The following is a 21,813-nucleotide window of genomic DNA, read 5'->3' on the forward strand; positions in this document are numbered from 1 at the left end:
TGGCGGAGCCAGTAAACGCCCACGGTGGCTGGGTTCATGGATACTTGGTGTTGCCTGGAGTTGTGGTCTAAGGCAAGTCCTGGTGACCCCCCCAGCCGCCCGGATCCTGGCTGCAAGGGGCTCTTTAAGAATCTCACCTGTGAGGTGGGGCTGGCAGAGAATTAATTTCCTGTGCTATTTTAATTTTGCTGTATTTAATTTGCTGTTTATTTTAATTAATTAACGGCAGGTAATGGTCTATCGTAACTTGCTGCCTGCCGCCGGCTCCTCTTCCTTTTCGGAAGGGTGGAAGGCCAGGCCAGGCAACTGCCAAGTTGGCAGTGGGGGCGCTGGACGGCCTTGGGGGCCTGCCCCTCTGCCCCTCTATCCCTCACTCCAGGGGTCTTATCCATTCTCCCCAGTTCTCCAAAGGAGTGCCCTCACCTTCCCCCTCACTGGTAGCCCCTCCTACTTCTTCCTCCTCTCCCCTCAGACCTGCCTCAGGGCCTCAGATGCCGTAACTTCATGAAGAGAGGCCAACATGAAGCCCCTGCCTGTCCCCCCAAAACTGTATTTTTATGTCATAGGTCGTGGACTAAAAAAAGGACAGGGCACTTGGCTTGCAACCTAAGCGGTGCTTACGGGCCGTTGGGGAAACTTGCATAAAGTGTGGGTCAGTTTTAAATGGCAGCTCCCTTCCCCACCCTGGTGCCAAACAGCTCGCCCATCCCGTGTGGTCAGGCCTGTGAGACACTCACATGTTCTGATACCTGTGAACACATCCATGGGTGTGATGTCAGTTATCAGTTAATCTCTAGGACAGAGATCCTTCCAGGGGAGGATTCTTATCCCCTGTAGAGAGGAGGAAGTGAGTTGTCCAAGGCTAAGTGACTTGTCCAAGGTCACACAGCAAAGGGAAAGCAGGGCCTGGACTCTGTCTATAATCAATCTGGCTGCACAGAAAGAGTTGATAGGTAGAGGGAAGGGAGGGGAAGTGGCTTGGGGCTTAGGGTAGAGGGGGTTAGGTCCTGAAGACTGAAGAGGCCAGGACATGGGGTCCTCTGGCTCTTGAGGATGTGGGGAGAGGAGGAGAGTGGGTCCCTGCCGTAAGGGGCTTCCCAAGGCGTGAGGTCTCTGCCACCTGTTTCCATTTCCCCCAGTGTCTTCGGTTATCTGTTTGGAACTGGGGCTTGCTTTGTCAGTTGCACTGTACTTTACCAGGGTGACCCTTCCGTGGCTAGATGGAAGTCTACTTTTATTTCTTTAACAAACACATAGCACTTAACTGTGTCCCAGATACTCTTTTACTTTATAAATAGATGTTCATTTAGTCATCATGCCAGCTGCATTATCATCATCTTTATTTCACGTATCAGAGAAGTAAGGCTCAGAAAGGTAAAGTAACTTGTCCAAGGTCACACAGCCAGTACCTGGTGGAGCAGCCTTGGAACTTGCAACACTGGGATCCATTAGTCTTTGTTCTGAGCCACCCTAACCATCCCACCCCCTTGATGCTCTACATGGGAGCCCTGAATTCCCAGGAGATGTGGCATCTTCGGGGAGCCTCTAGTCTCAGTTGAAGGGAGAGCCAGCCCTGTGCTCACCAAGCCCAAATCTCATAGGGCAGAGAGAGCGCACAAATCAACAGCTGCTTTGTGGGGGAAGCTGGCAGAGTGTCCAAGTGGGCCTGGCTGGGAGGCGCAGGTCAGCAGTCAGGAAGCCTCTGTAGAGCGTGGGCCTGCAGCCACAGTGCTGGCCTCGGTAGCGGGTGGGGGACACGGAGACATTGAAGAAAGCATTGGCTTCAAACTGAGCCCTCAGAGAGCTTGCCGTCTGACTGACTGGAAAAACAAGGCAGGCATGTGTGACCAGTTAGCAACAGTTGTGTAAGAAAGTGGGAGAGAAACAGCATAAAATGCGAGGCAGTTGAAACAGTTTGGGCTTGGAATCCTGTGTGGCCTTAGCTATTTGACCTCCGCTCTCAGTCTCCTCACCTGTCATGGGGAAATAATGATGGCACTGACTCCATAGCGTTTTGTGAGGCTCAAATGAGATGAAATGTGAAGGGTTTGAGCTCTGCATCTGGAGCCCAGTGAGCACCTATCTAGATGTGAAGGCTCACCACCTAGAGAAAGAAAGGGACCTGCCCTTGGGGCTGGTCTTGGAGCAGATCAAGATGGGAATAGTGAAGATGAGGAGGCCAGGGAGGGTCTCGGCTCTGGAGTCAGGCTGCTTAGGTGTAAATCCCAACCATGACGAGTCACTTACCCTCTCTGGGCCTTGATTTCCTTGTCTGTAAAATGGGTATAATAATAGTGCCCTCCCCAAAGGGTATTCTGAGGATTAAACTGGTTAACTCATTTATTCAATAAGCAATATTGAGGGGACTTCCCTGGTGACCCAGTGGCTAAGACTCCGCAGTCCCAATGCGGGGGCCCTGGGTTTGATACCTTATCGGCGAACTAGATCGCACATGTGGCAACTAGAGGTCCCGCATGCCGCAACAAAGATCGAAGATCCGGTGTGCTGTAACTAAGACCCGGTGCAGCCAGATAAACAAATAAACAAATAATAAGCAATATTGAGCACCTGCTGGGTGCCAGACATATCTCTTTTCACTGCAAATAATAAACAGTCAATACACGTTAGTGATCTTATTATCTTCATCAATCATTTTCAGAGGGTGGGGGACTGTTCAGGGAGGAGAAAAAGAGGAGGCTGAGGGTTTTCGGGGTCTTTGCCTAAATAGGGAGGCAGGACATCCTGATCACAGGTTGATGGGTGATGAGTACTTACTATGTGCTGGGCAGGTCAGCTCACGAGACAGGGGATCACGTCATCCCTCTTTTGCAGGTAGCAAACAGGTCCAGAGAGGTGCAGTGACCTGCCCAGAGAAACACAGCTAGTGGAGGTGGAGCTGGGATTTGAGAGACTCAAAGGCCAGGCTCTTGATTTACAAAGCTTTAAACTTGATTGAGAGATGGCATGGGGTGGGGGCCGTGATCCAGGAGAGGAAGGAGGGAGAGACCTGGCCAGGAAGGGGACAGACGAGGGCACAGCCTCTAGGTTGGGCAGATAGTGAGGAATGGGCCAAGTCAGCATCTGCCTCTCTGGTGGGTTTTCCCAGCAGTAAACGACTGAGGGAAGAGAGTGAGGGGAAATTAGCTGCCAGGCTTCTCAGAAGAGGTGGTTCTTAAGAAACAGGCCAAGTTGAAAGAGATGGCAAGCCAGTGCCTTCCTGGCAGAGCGCACAACATCAGCAAAGGCCCTGAGGTCAGCACACAGCATGGCATAGGGCTGAGAAGCTGCAGGAGATGGCTGAGGGAGGTCAGAAAGAAGATTGGGAGGGCTGGAGGCCTCAGGGGCACAGGAAGAGTGACAGCCCCAGGGAGATAGGGAGGGTGACAGATTCAAGAGGCCTAGCTAATGTAGAAATAGAAATAACCTCCCATCTGGACAGGAAATAGAGCGCAGTGATCAAGAGGGCAGGTCCTGGGCATTCTAGTCAGGCTACTTCCTACCGTGTAGTCAGAGCAAGCTGCTTGATGTCTCCTTCTCAAAATAAGGTACCTCTCCCCTAAGACAAGACCATCTGTGAGGGGAGCTTCGTGCAGTGCCGGGCACATAGAAAGCGCTTGATTCATTCATTTATTCCCCAGCTACCAAGTGCACCCTTAGGCACACAGCAGAAAACAAAGTAGATAAAAATCGCTGGCCTCAAAGAGCTTATATTCAGAGGGTAACAACACAAAAACCAGTGAAATACATGGCTTGCTGGATGGTGATATGTGCCGAGGAGAAAAACAAAACATGGAAAGGGCTTGGGGACTGCCTGGGTTATGGCGTGGTTGCAGTTTTAAGTAAACTTACAAATGGAGGCTATTGTGTAGAATTATTGTATGGCTATATTATAACATTATTTACAGAACAGGTTGTAGCAGAAAAAAGTGCCTTCCAGTTTATGAGGTATTTATCCTTCATTAGAATCACTCGAGGTGTAGGTATTGCAGTTCCCATTTTATAGATGAGGACGTTGAGGCTCAGAGAAAAGAATCTGACCTTGGAATCATGACTCTGAGGACAGGCTGCAGCGCCTGACTCCTAATGACTCCCTGTGACAAGAAGAGTGTTGTTCCTAAAAGTCTAGAGGAAAGAGAGGTTAATCAGGGCAGCGGTGGGGCAGGGCGGGGGGGGGTGGGGGGGGAAGACGGGGAGGGGGGTGGATATAGACAGGGGCCAAGGTGGGTCAGCATCTCGGGGTGGGGCTGAGCTGGAGAGAGGGGGCAGAGGCCTCCTTCCAGGGCTGGAGCTGTGGTCAGCATACCTCGGCGTGGCCTGATCAGAGTGAGTGCGAAGTGGCCGGACCCAGGGGCAACCCTGAGGGCAGAGCGGGGGCAGCAGCAGGCTGGCCCTGAGACACTGCGTGATTGAACAGAGGGGCAGAAGCTGTCCAGAACTGAGTGAGTGTGGGGGTGGTATGGAGGATATGGGGGAGGGGGAAGGGCTGACCAGACAAGAGAGAACAGTGAGGAGGTTGCAGGGCCAGTACTGGCCATCCAGCTCTTGAATAGCAGGATAGAGACCTCTGCCTTGATGTTGTCCTCAGCGGTGGGGAGCTCTTAAAAGTTTCTGGAGCAGGGACACGGGTGTCATGAGAATGAGATTTGAGGAAGAAGAATCTAACACTTAGGTGGAGCAGATTCAGGGGAGGCATTTGGAAGTGAGGAGCCCTCTGGGGGACTGCCATAGCTGACTGGGCAAGAAGTGATGAGGAAGTCAGACCAGAAAGACCATTTGGACTAATGGACAGAGTGGGGCCTGGGAGACGCTGCTTCTAGGTGCTAGCCTTGGGTCTACCTCGCATTTTTTTTTTTTCCCTTGGACTTGCCGCGTGCTGCTTGAGGGATCTTAGTTTCCCTACCGGGGGTCAAACCCAGACCCTCAGCAGTGAAAACACTGAGTCCACCAGGGTACTCCTTGCTTCTCATTTTCTGAGGGACCCAGGGCTAGTCCTTTTCCCTCTGTACCTGTTTCCTTATTTGAATTGAACTAAAGCCACCCACCCCCCTTTTTTTTTAACCCTGTGGGCTAAGAATCCATTTTGAGAAGATGATGGACCTCTTCAGAAAAAACACTAAAGCACATTTTGGTTAAAATTTGCTTGAGGTTCACAAACTTGTCAAGCACCATTCATAGAAACAAACTAGATCAATAATAGAAAAAACAGCAGCTAGCATTACATGCTCTTTTTTGGGGTGGGGGCATGCCATGGCATGTGAGATCTTAGTTCCCCGACCAGGAATCGAACCTGTGCTCCCTGCAGTGAGCACATGAAGGCATGAAATCCTAACCACTGGACTGCCAGGGAAGTCCCTAGCATTACATGCTTATTATGGGCCAGGTGCTGGGCAAAGTGCTATATACATCATAATCCTGTTAAGTCTGCTCAACAACCCTATGAGGCAGGTACCATTGTTTTATTGTTAACAGATGAGGAAGCTGAGGAGGCCTAGAGAGGAGGAGTGACTTGCCCAAAGTCAGAGCTGGAATCAAAGCTTGGCTGTGTCAGCTCTAGAGCTTGAGATCTTAGTTCCTTTGGTTAAAGGCTAGGATTTTTGGATGGAGGAAGGAGAAATGGCAAGAGGAGAGTAGATGCGGGAGGATTTTCAAAGAAAGCCGTGGAGAAGCAGTGCAAGAGTAAAACCATGGAGTCTTGGGATGATGGGTGCAGGTGGTTGTAGGGGAAGAGTCCATTTGGAGGTGCCTTGTCTAGCTTCCAGGGGGTTGGTAGCTGTCCCACATGACCCCCAGCTAAGTGACCTGCTCTGGAGCCTTTTGGGAAGGGGAGGGGCTATTCTGTGTTCTTGGCTTGATTATGTCCTGCCCCCTTGGCAGGAAGAGCTTACCCCTGACTCTTTGACTCAGCCTCCAGTGCTGTCTCTGGAATCTACCCTCCCTCCCCCTTCCCAAGGCCATTGACAAGGGCCAATGAGCCTTGATCTCTCTAGGAAAGTTCGGAAGTGGGAACACCCTTTCCAGCCCAGAAAAGAGTACTGAGGCCCATCTCCTGAGATCAGAGTGGAATCTGGAACCCAAACAGCATGGGTGCGTGTTAGGTTCTGGTTTAGATCCGAATCAGCAGTACCATCTAAGGGGAGGTTTTCTGGATTAGACCAGGCCATCATCCCAGGTTGGAATCTAGATTTATGGTGGGTGGGACTTGTTGGTCATCTAGAATAGGGATTGGAAACTTTCTGTAAATAGTTTGATAGTAAAAGTTTTAGGCTTTATAGACCACTGGGTCTCTGTCATGACTACTCAGGTCTGCCACTGTACCTTGAAAGCATTCATAGTGCATAAAATGAATGAGCATGGCTCTGAACCAATCAAATTTGAATCCTAAAAAGAAACAGCAAGCTAGATTTGGCCCTTGGACCATAGTTGCCAACCCCTGGTCTAGAACCTTATTCTTCCGGTAGATGGCTAGATCTCAAATATGACTAGACAATAATCTAAGCAAATAAGACTGGGTGATCTAGAGCCACTCTCTTGCTGGATCTAGATATTGAGAACTCGTGATCAAGAAATGTACTAGACCATGCTTTCAAGCAGACGAAGGCATAATCTCTGGCTGAGCCAGATTCACAGAAAGCTGGGAAGGGCTGGTGTGGGGTGGTAAGATTTAGACCCACACATAAGGCTGTGGTCTGAACATGGGGAAGTGGATGAGCTAAAGCCACACAGATATTGATCTAGAGCAAGCAAAGTCTTGGTCCAAAGCCAGAACACCATATGATCTCGGACAGGACTGTACAATAGAAATGTAATAGGGGACACATATGAATCTAAATTTTCTAGTAGCCACATTAAATAAGGTAAAAAGAAAGAAGTGAATTAATGTTAATCATATATCTTTTGTAACCCAATATATCAAAAATATAATCATTCAACATAAAACCATTGTAAAAATCATTGCGCTATTTTATATTCTTTTTTTCATATTTAGATTTCAAAAGCTAGTGAATATTTTATACTTAAACAGTACATCCCAGTTCCAACTAGCCACATTCCCAGTGCCCAGTAGTTAGTTTCTACCACATTGGGTGCATATTCTTCCAGCGTTGGGCAGTTTGGAAGCAGGCCTTTCTTTGGGACCAGGGTCCAGAGGAGTGATGAGCCGGAATGACCTGGAGTAAATAGAGCTGATCACACCGGAGGTTATATTCTTAGCAGACCTGAACTGGGTATAGACTGGCTTATCCTGGGAGAGCATCTAGGCTCTGGATTGGGAGGAGGAGGTGGTGGTGCTGGTGGTGGTGGTGGTGTCCCTCCCTTGGTCCAGCTCCTCCCTCCTTCCTCCCAGCGTCACCTTTGACTCTGGAGTCCGGTCTGGTCTGGCAGGTGGGGGTGGGGTAGGGTAGCAGCTGGACCCTTGAGGGAGCAGGAGCTCCACCCCTCCAAGCCAGCTGCTGCCAGCCTTCCTGGACTGACTCTGTGGAAACAGGGGGCCCAGAGACAGAAATAAACTGCCAGGTTTCCGGGGCGGAGTAGGGGGCCTGCCAACCTTTGTGCTTCCTTGCTAAGGGGTAGTGGAGGGGGACAGGAAGCAACTCCAGGCCCTCTCCCAGGCTGTTACCCCTGCATGTCATCTCTCCTCACCCCCACGTGTCCTCACCCTCATGGGAAGGCTGGGCTAAGTCTAGGATTTGGTGGATTAGTAAATCCTCGGGGCCTGGGAGTCTGGGCCTGACCCTTGGGAGCAGAGCGTGATCCCTCAGGGCCCTGGACACAGATCTGTGCCCATTGCTAGATCCCATCTTAGGGCCCCCTACTCACTACCCCAGGGCAGGAACTGAACAGCTTCAGAATGCTGAACAGCTTCAGAGTGCTGCACAGGGCATTAGACTAGGAGTTGGAAATCTGTGTTAGATGCTCAGCTCTGCCACTAACTGGCCAAAGGCAACTTGGGGCAGATCGCTTTGAGCCTCAGTTTACCCTTCGATGAAAAGGGGACAGTGTTTGTCCTGCTTGTCTCAGGGCACTCTAGTTCAGTGGTTACTCAGACTCTGGAGCCAGAGCTTATCTGATTCTGGCCCCTGCCACTGTGTGACTTTTGGCGGGTCACTTAACTTACCTGAGCCTCAGTTTCCTCATCAGCAAAAAAGGAACATTACCTTCTTTATGGGAACTTTTTAATTAAATGAGTTTACTGCATGCAAATTATACAGGACAAGTGCCCAGTATTGGTTCTTGCCCCTGGGTAGTCCATGAGCTCAAGTGGGTTGTAGTGAAAATGCATTATTCAAATATAAGGGATTCTTCCTCTGTTAAGAGTCCTTTCGGACTCCCTCATTTTATGAACGAGAAAACTGAGGTTCCCAAAAAAGAAGGCGTTTTGGCCAAGGAGAGACAAACGGCGAGCAAAACCTTTATTTCCGTAACCCCCCTTGTAAAGCCAGGTAAGACTCATCCCCAATTTACAGGTAAGGAAATCGAGGCCAGTGATTGGCCACTGGTGCGTAGCAGCGCCATCCAGTAAGGCCTGAGTCCGTCGCTGGGGAGGGAGTGCCCTGGCCACCCGTGTTCACCGGAGGAGGGGCGTGCAGGTAGCGGGCGCCTTGGAGCCGCAGCCGCAGCCGGAGCCAGGCGCGCTATTAATAATCCCGCCGCTCGGCCTCGGCCGAGAAGCGCAGGTCCGCACCGCCGCCGGGCGCCTCCCGGGCCTGGGCCGGGGCCCGAGCCCCAAGCCGGATCGCGGCGGCCCTCCCTTTCCACCAACCTCCCCCCGCCACGTGACCCCCCTCTCCACTGCGCGGGCAGCCGAGGGCCCGGGCTGGCGGGCCGGGGGCCAGGAAAAAGCCAAAAAACACCGAGGCTGGGCCGCTCCCCTTCCCGCTGAAAATAGCCCCCGGCCGGGGCTGCCACGCATTCCGTTGGGCCCGGGGCGCGGGAAGGGGCGGCCGGCCGGGCCCCCCGCCCGGCCCGACGTGGCTGCCGGGCCGGGTTGGAGGCGGCTTGGGGCGGGGGTTGGGGGGGGAGCTGAGGGCGGGCCGCGCGGCCGGCCGGCATGTGGCTCTCCTTCGGGGAGCCTTGGCAGCCCGGGCTGCGCGCTGCGCCGGGATGATGGAGAGCTTCTGGAATTTCCTGCAGCTGGAGAGCGCGGCCGGCCGGGGGAGCGGGCTGAGCGCGCGGCTCGGGAAGGGGCGCCTTGCAGCCCGACCCTAGGGGGCGCCCCCGCGGCGAGGGTAATAGGGGGTGGGGTGGGGAGGGTAAGAGATCTCCCGCCCCGCCCCCGCACGGCGCACCAGTTGAGGCGAGCCGCACACACCGCCTCCGAGTCCCGCCGCGCTTTTTCGGGGGGTCTGGCTGGGGTCCAGTCCCGCCCCCTCCCGGCCGGGGCGGCCTAGAGGGACCAGGTGCAGGCGGCGCCCCTCCCCCAGCCGCCTGGTTTCCCTCTCGGCCCGTCATCTCCTCCAGGAGTCAGTAGCTCTAAGGCCTCATCTGGGAGGGGTGGGGGGCGGGGGTGGCAAGGCTTGGGGGCCGCGCAGGCCTGCCAGGTAGCCGGAGAGGCGGCGGCGGGAAAAGGCGCGGACCGTTCGGCCCGAGAACCGATGGGGCTGCAGACCAGAGCCTCCTGCTCAAGCTCGTGGACCCCCAAGGGCTTCTAGGAGGGAGGTGAGGCAGCCAGCTCACAAGAACCCCCACCCCCCACCCCCATTCCTCGCAACTGCGGACCCGGTGGGGGGTCGGATGTGCCAGAAAAATCCTGGATAGTTTTCTCGACGGCGGCGGCAGCTTTCTTTGGGGGGCCGGCTCTGCACCTTGCAGGTCTGGGAGTCCAGAAAAGGGCTCCCGGGAGGGCTTCCTTTTACAAGGAGCCCTGAGATCCAGGGGAATAGGTAAGTGACCCCTTAGGGCTCACTCTTGGCACGCTGGCTTGCGGGAGGGAAAGAGGTCTACCTTGCGCTTTGTGGGGGAGGGGAAGGGATGCTTTCCCACCACCTCGCTAGTTCCAGTACCATTTGGTGCTCTGCAAACCGAGGAACCGTTTGGCAACTCAGCAGGCACCTCCCCCTCCTGGGTTGGACCCCGCCCCCGCCCCCGCCCTTGCCCAGTGGTCCCTGTTCAACTTCATGTCCTGCCCCAACCCAGCAAACCCTCACGGCGTGAAAGAAGCCGAGGGGATCGAAGGTACAGTTCTGATATCTTCTCTGCCGCTCCTTGGCTGAGTGACCTTGAGCAAGCCCCCTCACTCCTTAGTCCCTTGGCTCATTTGAAATGGATGGTAGAAGGTAGGCCTCAACAAAGATAAACAAAACAAAAACGAATTAGAAGGTAGTCCGCGGCCTTGTGGTGGGGCTTAAAGTTGCACAATATTTAAAGCAGTTCCCATAGTGTCTGCATACAGTCAGGACAGGAAATAAAGGGCACCTGTGTATGAGACAGTCAGCCCCATTCAGAGCCTTCAAAAGTGTTTGAATCTCTTCTCCAAAAGCCCTGAGAAATTTGGCCTTGCAAGGTAAGTAGTGCCTCTCAGTTGGGCTGGGAAAGATGGAAGGAGGTTGGTTCTAGTGAGTGTTCATTTATTCACTGAACACACATTTATGGTGATTCTCAGCTCCAGTCTGGCGGAGAGACTTACACATTTGCTCTGGAGACTGAGAAATCAGGATGGTCACCACATTGTTAAAGCTGGAAGGGCCCTTAGAAATCCTGCTAGGCTTTCTTTTTTTTTTACCTGGGAATTCCCTGGTAGCTCAGTTGGTAAAGAATCTGCCTGCAATGCGGGAGACTCGGGTTCAATCCCTGGGTGGGGAAGATCCCCTGGAGAAGGAAATGGCAACCCACTCCAGGATTCTTGCCTGGAAAATCCCATGGAAAGAGGAGTCTGGCAGGCTATAGTCCATGGTATTGCAAGAGTCAGACACGGCTTAGCGACAAAACCACCACAGGCTAGCTCTTAGTACAGATGGAGAAACTGAGGCCCAGGGAAGGGGTGGGGTCTCCTCACTCCTCCTACTGTTGGGATGGGGGTGGGGGCAGGGGCTGGCAGAGAGCTCTGGGCCTGAGAAGTTGGGGCAGCCCCTGGCCCAGCTCCCTGGGGTATGGTCCAGGCTGGCTGGGAAGCCGATGGAATTCTGCTTTTCTCTCCCTCTCTTCTTCTTGCTGACCTTTCACTCCACCTCAGCTAGAGTGGGTGGGGGTGGAACCCAGATACCCAGATTCAAATTCAAATGCTTGTTGGCTCCCCCTCAGCCCAGGATGTTGGGCCTGGGCCTGTGTCAACTCCCACCCTTCCCTCTCCTCCTCCCCCTCCTCCCCCCAGTTCTCCCTGTTTCCTGTTGGATGGGCCTTCCCTGTGTACTGGAAGGAACTCAAGGCTCCATTTGTTGTCTGTGTGAACTTGAGCAAACTACACCACCTTTGTGAACCTCATTTTGCTTTTCTGCAAAGTGGAGTTGAAATAAAAATTACCTTGCAGAAAATCTCTTTCGCAGCATCCCAAAGGCTCCCTGGCGGAGATCTATTTGAATAACAAAAGGCAGGGACTTCCTGGTGGTCCAGTGCTCTGGACTGTGCCCTTCCACTGCAGGGGGCGCAAGTTCGATCCTTGTCTGGGAACTAAGCTTGCATGTGCCACTGCCAAAAAATAGTAATAATAATAAAAAGGTGGGGATTCCCTAGACATTCTAGGCTAGGTATAGGGAACAGAGCAGCCTCCTTTCACCTTTGGTTTGGGGAGGGAACTCTGGAGCCCTGGAATAGAAAGTGGGTTTGGGGTGACTGTGTACCAGATCATTTTGGCAAAGTACAAATTCGAGCAAATCTATGTGGACACCAGATTCCAGGGCTGCCTGGGGCCCGTGTATCTGAACTGCCGCAGGGCAGTTCTCATAAACTCTCCAGGACTACAGACTCTCCCTCTCCCAGCTAATCCAGTTCCATCTCACTCTAGCCTGAGTGTCCTCTACACCCCATCCCCATTATCACAGAGAACTCTCAGAGACTAGAAAAGAAGGGCTGTGTGGCTTTGGGCAGGCCGCTTCCCCTCTCTGGGCCTCAGTTTCCTCCTGCATAGAGGAGGCGGCTGGATTAGTGACTCCCTAAGGCACCTTCCAGCTCTGACAGGCTTGGAGCCTGTGTTGACTGATGTATCCTAGGAGATAGGAGCACACAGAACCGAGTCAGCTGGGAGATTCCTGTTGAGGTATATTCCCCCCCCCACACCCCGAAGAAAGCTGGAGTGCCTCCCTTCCCAAGACACACCCTCCAAGGATACTGGCTGAGATTGTGGTGGGTAGAGGAGGGCATATTACCCAAGTGGTGCTACTGATTCCCTGTCAATAGAGAGGCCTGTGCCTAAGAACAAGAGCTGGTGTCAGGCGGGGCTGTGAGACTCCTTGCTTCTAGGGGAAGGGAATGTGTGTGTCAGTGACCAGTCAGCCTCCAGGGAATAGGGGGTGCGGTGCATGAGGCAGCTAGCTTGTGGGATGGTGTGTCCAGAAGAGTGGTCACAGGGCCAGTTTACTGGTGTGTGTAAGACAAGGAAGCTGACAATGGGAGGGAGGAAAAAAAAAACCCAGATGAACCACAGGGCCAGGCTTTAGGTTAGGGCAGGCAGTTGGGGAGGCACTAGCCTCACGGGGAAGTGTTGGCATATTCAACAGTCTGACACAGTTTTGCCTGTGCCTAGGATTGTCAGCTTGTTTATAGGTGCTCTGCTGAACCGCACTGTTGGGAATTACTGTTGTCACATTCTGATGTGGGGGTATCGGTGTAAGGGTGTTGTCAAGGTTTATTCATCAACAGGAGTCTGGCTGTTTGCAGAGAGTATCTGTACAGGATGGCATTATAAGGCAGTTAGGCAGCTTTTGTCCATTTGGGGTGCTATCAGATTGTATGAGGGGGCGTCGGGTCTGGCTGCTAGGAAGCCTTGAGCCATCTTGGGGACATTGCCAGGCTGTTAGGGAGGGTGTTCTCAGGCTGTGGGAGCATCCTGGCCATGCTTTAGGTGCCTCTTCCTCCTCCATCTCTTACATACTGGGAGAGAGGTCTGTCTTCATCAGTCCCTCTGCAGGTAGGCTAGCAGGCAGTCACAACCCGCTCACACTCGCAGTAATTTTACCACGGTGCCTAAATCAGGAACAGGCGTGAATTGACCTTTTAACCCCTTCCCCGCCAGGGGATTAGACTCTGTTTCCTGTTCAATCTCCTCCAGAGCCAGTTCCATCTCTCCTGGGGGGGCCCCCCCAAGGAGCGGATAGGCAGCCCCCAACATCTCTTTTCTCCCCCTCCTCTGTGGAGCCTTGGGGGTGGGGCACGGGGTGGATGCTGAGGTCCAGGCTGGTGCAGGGCCTGGCAGGAGCTGAGGGCCCAGGCGGGAGTGATAAATATTGAAGAGGAGGGATTTCAGTGTGGGCTGGAGCAGCTGCAGTGGTTCGAGTGTCACACTATCTCTCCCCAGGTTTACTGACCCATTTCCATTCACGCGGCTGCTGGTTTCCTAGCAACGGCAACAGTCCCCCCAGAACAGGCGGAGTGTGTGTCTGCCATTAGCGACTGCCGCAACTGTGTCAAGGTTACCCCGCTCCCTGCAAACCCACCCCGGCGGGTTTGTTTTCTGCCAGTGCCTGGCACACACCGTGCCAGCCAGGGAAGGGGAGGGAGGGACCCAGGGGCCAGCCCAGGGGCTTGGGTGGGGGTGGGGGGCCGAGGAGGAGCTGTAGTTCCCGGTCCAGTGAGAGCCAACTTGGACTCAGGCCGAAGCAGGCGCGCCCCCCCCCCCCCAACCCTTGGCTGGTGGAATTCCTGAGCCCGAGGGGAGCAGGGGGCGGGGTTGTCCCTCAGCCCTGACCCCCGAGATTCCAGAGCCTAGGGGGAGGGGTGTGGGCCGAGGGGCCTCCGGGAAGCCTGCCCGATCTGACCCCACCTGGCTTGTTCTGCTCCTGCCCTGGCTTCCTCCCACTTAGGCATAGCTCCGTGCTCTTCTCTGCTCACAGCTCTTTGTCCCAGCCTCTGTGCCTGGTCTCCCCCCTCAGACTCCCCAGGGCGAGGTTGTATTTCTCCCATCAGACTAGGAGCTCCTGAGGTTGGGGTTCATGATACCTCCTTTCCTTCTCTTCCCTCAGCTCCAGTTCGTGACTGTTTTTCTAAATGTCATGGGAGATGAGACTAAACACTTGGGGTAGCAAAGGATAAGTTTCCTTAACAGAGACTCGCAGGGCAAATACCCCCATTCCACCTCCTGGGTGAAGTAGGTTCTGCCTGCACTGCCCAGGCTGGCAGCACTTGTAGCGGAGGGGCCGCTGGAAATAGAGGAGGACCCTTCTTTTCACCCTGAAAGCCTGGCTGCAAAGGGTTAAAGCAGTTCTTCCCCCCACCTTGGTATGTAAGCTCCCCCCAGGCTGGGGAGATGGGAGGAAGGGGGGGGAATCCTTCGCCTTATAGCCACTCATGTGGTCAACTCAGACCTGACCAGTCACATTCCTGCCCAGGAGGATGGGGCTTGAGGTGGAGAGGTAGGGACCTGGAGGGGGCTGGGTGTATAGGATTTGGAGGGTTGGGGTACCAAGAAGGTGGGGCACATTGCTGCTGGGAACTTGGAAGGATTGTGCAATGTAAACCTCTGGAAGCCTGAATCAGCCTCCTGTCCCTCTGGAATTGTCTCCCTGTCTTTCCTCCTAGTTTGCACCCCCAGAACATTCCCGTGGTCCCCATCACTGTGACACAGGTACAGATGCAGTCCCAACTCTAAACAAAGAAAAGTGTGTTGCGGAAGCAGTTTCCCACATGTAGGATGGCGCAGAGATTTATGGGTAGTCTCCACTGTGACTTTCTGGTGCTTGGAGGAGGTCGGCTGGATTTTTGGCTGGGTCAGAGGCTCTAAGATCTAGGGTACAGAGCAGGCTGTGCTTGACAGTAGAAAGAGACCTGGGCGGGGACCCAGGCAGCCTGGTTCTCTGCCCAACCTTGTGCCTGACTCCTCGTGGGCTCAGTCTCACCATCTGAGGGGCTTAGGCCAGTGGTCTCTAACAACCCTCCAGTCCTGTTGGTCAGTGGTTCTGGGTGAGGGATGAGGAAGTGAGGGGCAGTGGTCTGGAGGGACTGTGGGAAGCTGCCAGCTACAGGGGGAGTTTGCAATGTGATCCCAGAGCGAAAATAGCCCAGGTCATTTTCAGCTGCTTGGGCGGAGGTATCTGATCCCGCCAGGGCAGGGCAGCTTGGGCAGGGGGCAGGGAAGAGCATTCTGTAAAGCTCTCTGGGAAACCAGACCCCAGGATGGGAGGGTGGAGAAAGGTTGGCATGCCTGGCTGGACTTCCTGAGGACCCCCCCCATCCCCACCCCTTGGGGGCTCTGGAATTTTAAGATGAAGAATGCAGGGGGTTAACAGGAGGTGAGGGCTGGACTCCAGCCCCCTTTGGGTCCTGGCCTGGATGAGGTGAAAGGTCAGCCCCAAGGAGTCCAGGCACAGCTGGGGAAGGAGTAACCTGATCCATCTCCCTAGCCCTGCTCAGGGGATCACAGAGCTGCCTCCCCCAGGAAAGGTGCTTTGACATCCCCAGGAAGAGTTTGTTTCGACTTGTTCTCAGCGGGCAATGAGGGGTAGGGGAGGGTCCTGGCCCAAGGGGTCAGGGAGAGCTCCAGGCCTAGAGCCCCAGCCAGTCTGGCAGGGCTTTGTCATCCTAAGGTCAGAGGAGGTGTAGGTGAGCTTGCTAGAAAGGTTAGAGGTAGCGTGTTGTGGCCCTGCTCCCATTGTGTGTCCCATTTATGACTCTGATGGCCAACACTGAGGACTGAGGAAGCTTAAAGTTAGGAGACTACCCGCCCTCAACACACACACTGATGAGTGAGAGAAGCTTCCTGCTACTAGACAGTGACATTGGGATGTGTTTGGGGTGGTGTCTCTGAGATGGCTTTGCTGTGTGTGATGAGGTCGTTATAGAGTATAGGATGGTGTGATGGGAAGGCAGAGATAATACACGGAAGAACATGGATTCTGAAGTCAAGCCTGACCTGGGTTCAAATCCTTGCCTCTGTCTCCGACTTTTTAACCTAAGCCTCAGTTTCCCCAACTACAAAATGGGACTGATGGAGGATAAAGGGCAATCATGAGGGTTGGGAGAGAACAAGTGCTCAGTAAAAAGTAACCCTTAATGGGCTTCATTGTGTCCCAAGGCTCCAGAGGAGTTGGTGAGCTACAGCTGGTCTGAGGAAGAGGAGAGTTAGGAGACTGTGACGGGGGTCAGTGTTCCAAGGGCTCTGCGTGAGGCTGTGGGAGTATCCAGGTCACTTGGGGTTGGATGGGATGAGGTAAATGATGTTTAGTCTGTAGCAAGGGGTGGTTGGGGCAAGGTTCTTTTTAACAGCCGACCTCTGAGGCTGGCGACAGCCCCTCTGCTGCCTACCCCGGCGGGTTTGTGCAGCCATGTGTGGGTGTAGCCTGTCCCCGGAGTGTGGCTGTAGGTATGTTTGAGAAGGCGCAGGCATCCCAAGAAAGAACAAGTTGCCTTTTGTACAAGCCCAACCCCGGGGCGGGTTGGGCCCTCTCTGGGGGATCCCCTGTTTCTGCGCCCGGCTCTCAGCCCACGGGACAGCGCCCCAGCCCCGCCCGCCACCTGAGGGGGCTGCGAGGCTGCTAGAGCGCCCCCTCCCGGGGGACCCACGCTTGGGCCTGGAGCTGGGGGTGCGGGGGGGCGGGGAGTGGTCTGGGGCAGGGGGCGTGCCCAGAGCCCTGGCCCGCCCATGTGACGTCACCCCAGGTGCTACCAATCTCTGGGAGCCGTGCCCACGGGCCCCTTCCAGGCTCCGCGCTCTGAGATCTGGAGGCGCCGTGGGTGGAGGAGGCGGCAGGGCCGGCCCACGGGGCGGGGAGACCGTTGAAAGGCCTCGCCCTTCCTGCGTTGGGCTGGGCTGAGCACACGACCCTGAGAGCGAACCGAGCTGCTCTCTTTGAAGAACCTAACAAGACCTCCTCTCTTCCTGGAGCACTCAACCTTCTTGCCCACCTGTCCAAATCCTACCAGGTACCAGTTTCTGCAGGAAGCCTTCTAGAACCGACCTCTCCCCCACCCCCCCACCAATCTTTTTTCTTATTACCTACACCCTTTTAGCGACCCTCAGTCATACCAGTACTGACTGCTACTAACACCAGCAGCTGTCCACTGAACCATTTACTGTGTACCAGGCCGTTACAGGTCTTTCATGGAATATCTTACCTGATAGATCTCTGATTGCTTTCCACCTTGTAGTATGAGCCTTTCTCACCCACTGGATTGGAAGTTCCTCTGGGAAGTGGTCCCAGACATGGCATGGCTCAGAATAGCACTACTGAATGTTTAGGATGGATAATAAATGAAGAGACAGGCTCATGGAGGGAAAATATCCTGGCAGAATTCCCACAGCAAATAGGTAGAAGAATCAAAGCTAGAAATGAGGTATCCAGGCTCCATTCAGGCCTTTAGTTCTGGTGTGTGACTAAGAGTAGGGAGTTGCAAAGAAGGATGGCATAATCCTCCTCTCTCCCCCCTCCCCCCGACCAAAGATCAGAGGAACCCAAAATCTGTTTTCCTCTGCAATTCACACACCTTGAACCAGAATCTCTGGCTCTTGAGAGGATGAGGAAAAAGCAGTGATGGAGGAGCTGGGAGGGCTTTTGTAGGCCAAAGCATTAACTCTGGGCTGTAAGGAGTAGAGTGATTCCAGTAATTGGGGGTACTGGTTCTGGGGACATAAGGCATTTAGTTTGCAGGTGGGAGGTTCCAAGTTGAGCCACAAGGAGGGTTGAGAGCCAAGGTATGTAGGGATTCAGTGCAGGGGAGGCAAGGTTTGTGCTGGGCCAGCACTCCCCCACCACCACCACCACCACCAGGCTGGCCTGGTGGAATGCTGGGAGGCCCGGGGGATGGGGCCAGGCAGCCAAGGTGTCTCTGGTGGTAGAGAAGCAGTTAAGAGCTGCCTCAGCCCGTTCCTTCAGACAATTAGTGACATCTCGCTTGACAACACCACACTGAGCCGATGCAGACCTCAGCCCCCCTCCCGGCCCCCCCACGGCCGCTTCAGCTGTTTATTCTTGGGCTTTAACAATTGGGATTCTGACTTGGAGGAGCGGGCGCCCCGCGCTGCCCTCTGACCCTCCGTCGCCTTGGCAACTGGAGCCCGGTAGGCCTGGGCTCTGCGTTAGGATTACAGATCCTGAATTCACAATCTTGCTGCTCCCCTGCAAGCAGAAGCAGCAGCGGCAGCATGTGGGATCTTCAGCTAGACTGGAGGGGACAAGAAAGAGGATCCCCAAGGGCCAGCCCGAGGCACAGGTGGGAACCAGGGATGCCCACAGGCAACCCAGAGCATGGTGTGCCCCCCATGGAGTGTAGCAGGGCTCAGAGCTTCCCTCCGTTCCCAACATCTCCCATCCTCTGGAAACTTTCTTCCTGGTAGAGCCCCCAGGGCAGGGGCCAGGCTTCTTCATCACCACCCCCCTGTTTTTCCCCCCAGTCAGCCCCCTACCATGCCCAGACCTCCAAGTGCCAGCAAACTGTGCCCCTGCCGTGCCTGCAGCCATGGCAACAGGCTCCCCCACCTTGTGAGCTCTCCTCCTCCCCCCCCCACCATCCCCCCCACCCCAGCAACCAACTGCCCCAGCTGAAACCGGAGCCGACGCATCTGTGAGCCTCATGCCCAGACTCACATTCCATTTCTGTCCGCTGTCCCCCCCAGCTCTGGCGACGACATCCCCCCTCCTCCTCGTCACACCCCCTCCCTCCTTGCCTCTCTACTCCTGCTGCCCCCACCCCACCCCCCACACACTTTATCACTGAGTGTCTCCCCTTCCTCCCTTCCCAGGCTCTGCCTGCCTCTGCCCCGCTCCCTCTGTCTCTGGTGGTCTTTGGGTGTGTCGGTCAGCCTCTCTGTCTCCAGCTCCCTGTGGTGTCTTCAGTCCCCTGTGCCTTGCCCCGTCTGTGGCAGCGCCTTCTCCATCTCCTTCCCCTCTGCAGGTGTCTTGCTCGCTCTCTCTGTCTTTGTCTCTGCCTCGTTCTGCTTGTCTCTCTGTCTCTTTGTCTTTTTCTTCCTCCTCTATCCCTCTCTCCCTGAAGGGAAGACTTCCTGTCTCTTTCTGGCTCTTTTCCTTCCTCGAGCTTTTCTCTCTTTTTCTCCCCCACCTCTGTCTTCTTAACCTCATTCTCTTGCCCACCCCCCACATGCTTCCTCTTTCTGCCTCTCTCTTCCTGAATCCAATTCTCTGCCTTGGTTTCTCCTTCATCTCTCTCCTTCCGACTCTCTCCTTCTAAATACATAGATTTCTTTCCAGTCTTCTTTCTCTGTTTTCTAGTTGGTCATTCCCTTCATGGCCCCTGGGATGGAACTGGGATGCGGGGGGGCCCTCCGGAGTCACCCCAAAGGAGTCCTCTTTCAAGGACTGAAAGAGGTGTAGTTGAACCTGAGATGAGATGGGGAGGTTCTAAGGGCAAAGAGTCGGCAGGGGGTGGGGCAAAAGGAACCAAGATTCCCAGGCCTCTCTTCCTTCAGAGGACAGGCTCCATCTAGTTTACCTTCACCCAGCCTAGGCAAGTAAAGGCAGAGGGTAGTTCTTAGGGGCTGAACTGGCCCAAGAAGCCCCCTGGCTCTAAGAACTCCACGAAAAGTATGTTTAGGCCTCCTTCCCTGATTCCTGGGATTTGTTCCTCCCCCTCATACAACAATGGCTGCCTCAGACTGCCTCAGTTTCCCCTCTGGTGCAGAGGGTATACTCCCCTTGCTCTGTCTCTGACTCCTCTAAAGTGCTATGAGTTCTTGGAGCAAAATCAGGGTTATAAAGAACAAGCGAAGGGTGGAGTGACTTCCACTGCCCTTGCTCACCAATACTTCTGTGCTGGAGGGGTACTTCAGCACAGAAGAATTGGTTTGGCTCAGGGCTGGGATGGAATAAGGGTCCTGTCTCCTTAAGTGTCTGGTGGAGGACAATGCCCCCGCTCCCCCCCGACCCACGACTGGCAGCCCTTGCTGTCAGGCCCTCCTCCTCACACCCCCTCTTTGGAATGAGCTCGGAGTCATGGGAAACAGACCCTGGGATGGCGGTGCCAGGCCTCCAGGGCCTAGCCCTTGCCTCTGGGTGTGATGAGACCTGGGCGGGCAGACAGTTCTAGGACCCCTGGGTCTGGGCACTACTCACCAAGGGGCCAGGCGGGGGAGTAGGGGTGCCTGGGGGAGGCGGGTTGCACGCAAGGCATGCTGGGCCCCCTCGGCGGGTGGGTGGGGGGAACAAAGCTGGCATCGAGGCCTCAGCTAAAATTAGCCGCTTCCCTGCGCGGGAGCGAGCATGCCTGCCAGCCGCCCAGATCGCCGCTGCCTCGGCAGGCCATCTGTCGCCACGTTTTGCTCAGTCCCTCAGGGCCCCCCAGCTCCAGCCACCCCAGGGGCTAGAGAACTCTGCTCTGAGGCTCTCCCTGGCCAGGACACTGGACACTGCTGCTGTCATGCTGTGTGACCTCAGTCTAGGCCTGTCCCTCTCTGGGCTCCTGTACAATAACACGGCCCCAGACGCTGACATCCCAAGACCCCCAGTCCTTTCAAGCACCAGGTACTGGCGCCACTCATGGGGGCTGGGGTGCAGGCTGCTTTCCTGCCTTAGAGCTAGCCTTCTGGTCTGAACTCTGAAGGTGGACCACGTGGGTTTTAGGGTAAAGGTTGGGCTATATGACAAACTCCTATCCATTTTCTTGATCTTCACTGGACAGGAGGGCAGCTCTGCAAGCAACAGCACCCTGACACACACACACACACACACTCACTCTCTCTCTCTCCTACAGAAACAGCTTCAGGCTGGGAGCCTGGAGGCAGAGGCTGGATTCAGCTGATACTAACTTGCCCTGTGGCTTGGGCAAGCCTCCTGCCCTTTTCTAGTCTTATCTTCCCCTCTTCAATAAGAAGCTCCCATTTCGGGACTTCCCTGGAGAGCCAGTGGCTAAGACTGCACTTCTAACGCAGGGGGCGTGCGTTCAATCCCTGGTCAGGGAACCCTCTCTGCTCTCCAGTTGAGGCAACTGAGCTCCAGAAAGCAGAGGTTCCTGGTGAGGAAGCAAGCAGTGGGCCAGGAGGGTGAGCCGCCATGTCCTTCCTCCTCAGCGCCTCCCGGGTTGCTGCCTCTTCCCCCTCCTCAGAGCCAAAGAGACTGAGCCTCTGCTCCAAGGTCACTCCGCTTGCCCTGGGAGGAGCTCAGACTTGAACCCAGGCCTCTTGGCTCCTGTCCTCCTCACTTTCTGGCCAGCAGGCTGGGCCTGTTCCCTGGGTGAGTCATGCCCCTGGACTTTGGCCTCCTTGTCAGGCTCTGTAGCCTGAATTGGAGAGGGGGCCTTGGTAAGAAAGAGGGGCTCCTCTGGCCGCAGCGGGCGTCTGAAGCGATCATCCCACCCTGTCTGTCCTGGGCCCCCGAGGGTGTGGTGACAGCCACCCCTACCCCGCCTGACTCCACAGCCTCCGAGAAGTCCTGTTAGGACTTGCTCCTCAGGCCTTAGGGCCAGGACAACCTCATGGCCCTCTGCATTCTGTTCCCCCCAAAGCAACTACGTTCTATTAGAAATGGGGGTGGGGGCGCTGCTTGGGAAGGTGGCATTTTCAGGTTGTCCGCGCCTAGGCGGCCGGCCTTCTTCCCAGCACTCATCTTCCTGGCCCCGGGTTACCCAGGAGAGAGGCCACGGCGCCGCCCCTCCTGGTGTCCAGGGACCAAGGTCACGCCCAGAGCCCTGTGTGCCTCCGCCTCCTGGGGCCAGCGGTGTTTGTCACTGGGGCAACGTGTGGCTGTGCCCGGCACTGGCAGTGCTGGGGTGACATTCATGCCC

General features: G+C 55.1%; 1 protein-coding gene across 6 annotated transcripts in view; it reads left to right on the forward strand.

Annotated features, from left to right (window-relative positions):
• The window catches only part of AHDC1 (AT-hook DNA binding motif containing 1), a 65,005-nt gene that overhangs the window by 18,041 nt on the left and 25,151 nt on the right, over positions 1 to 21,813 (forward strand). Inside the window, exon 1 of one of the 6 annotated variants that reach the window (XM_069578905.1) lies at positions 9,564 to 9,878. The exons of 4 other annotated variants lie outside the window; for them this stretch is intronic. The gene's annotated coding sequence lies outside the window, so the exon portion shown is untranslated. Of the gene's footprint in view, positions 1 to 9,563; positions 9,879 to 16,829; positions 17,005 to 21,813 lie in introns of those variants that run through there. One more of the 6 variants, XM_069578904.1, reaches the window with a different exon arrangement.

Source organism: Ovis canadensis, chromosome 2, assembly GCF_042477335.2.
Source record: "Ovis canadensis isolate MfBH-ARS-UI-01 breed Bighorn chromosome 2, ARS-UI_OviCan_v2, whole genome shotgun sequence".
NCBI lineage: Eukaryota > Metazoa > Chordata > Mammalia > Artiodactyla > Bovidae > Ovis > Ovis canadensis.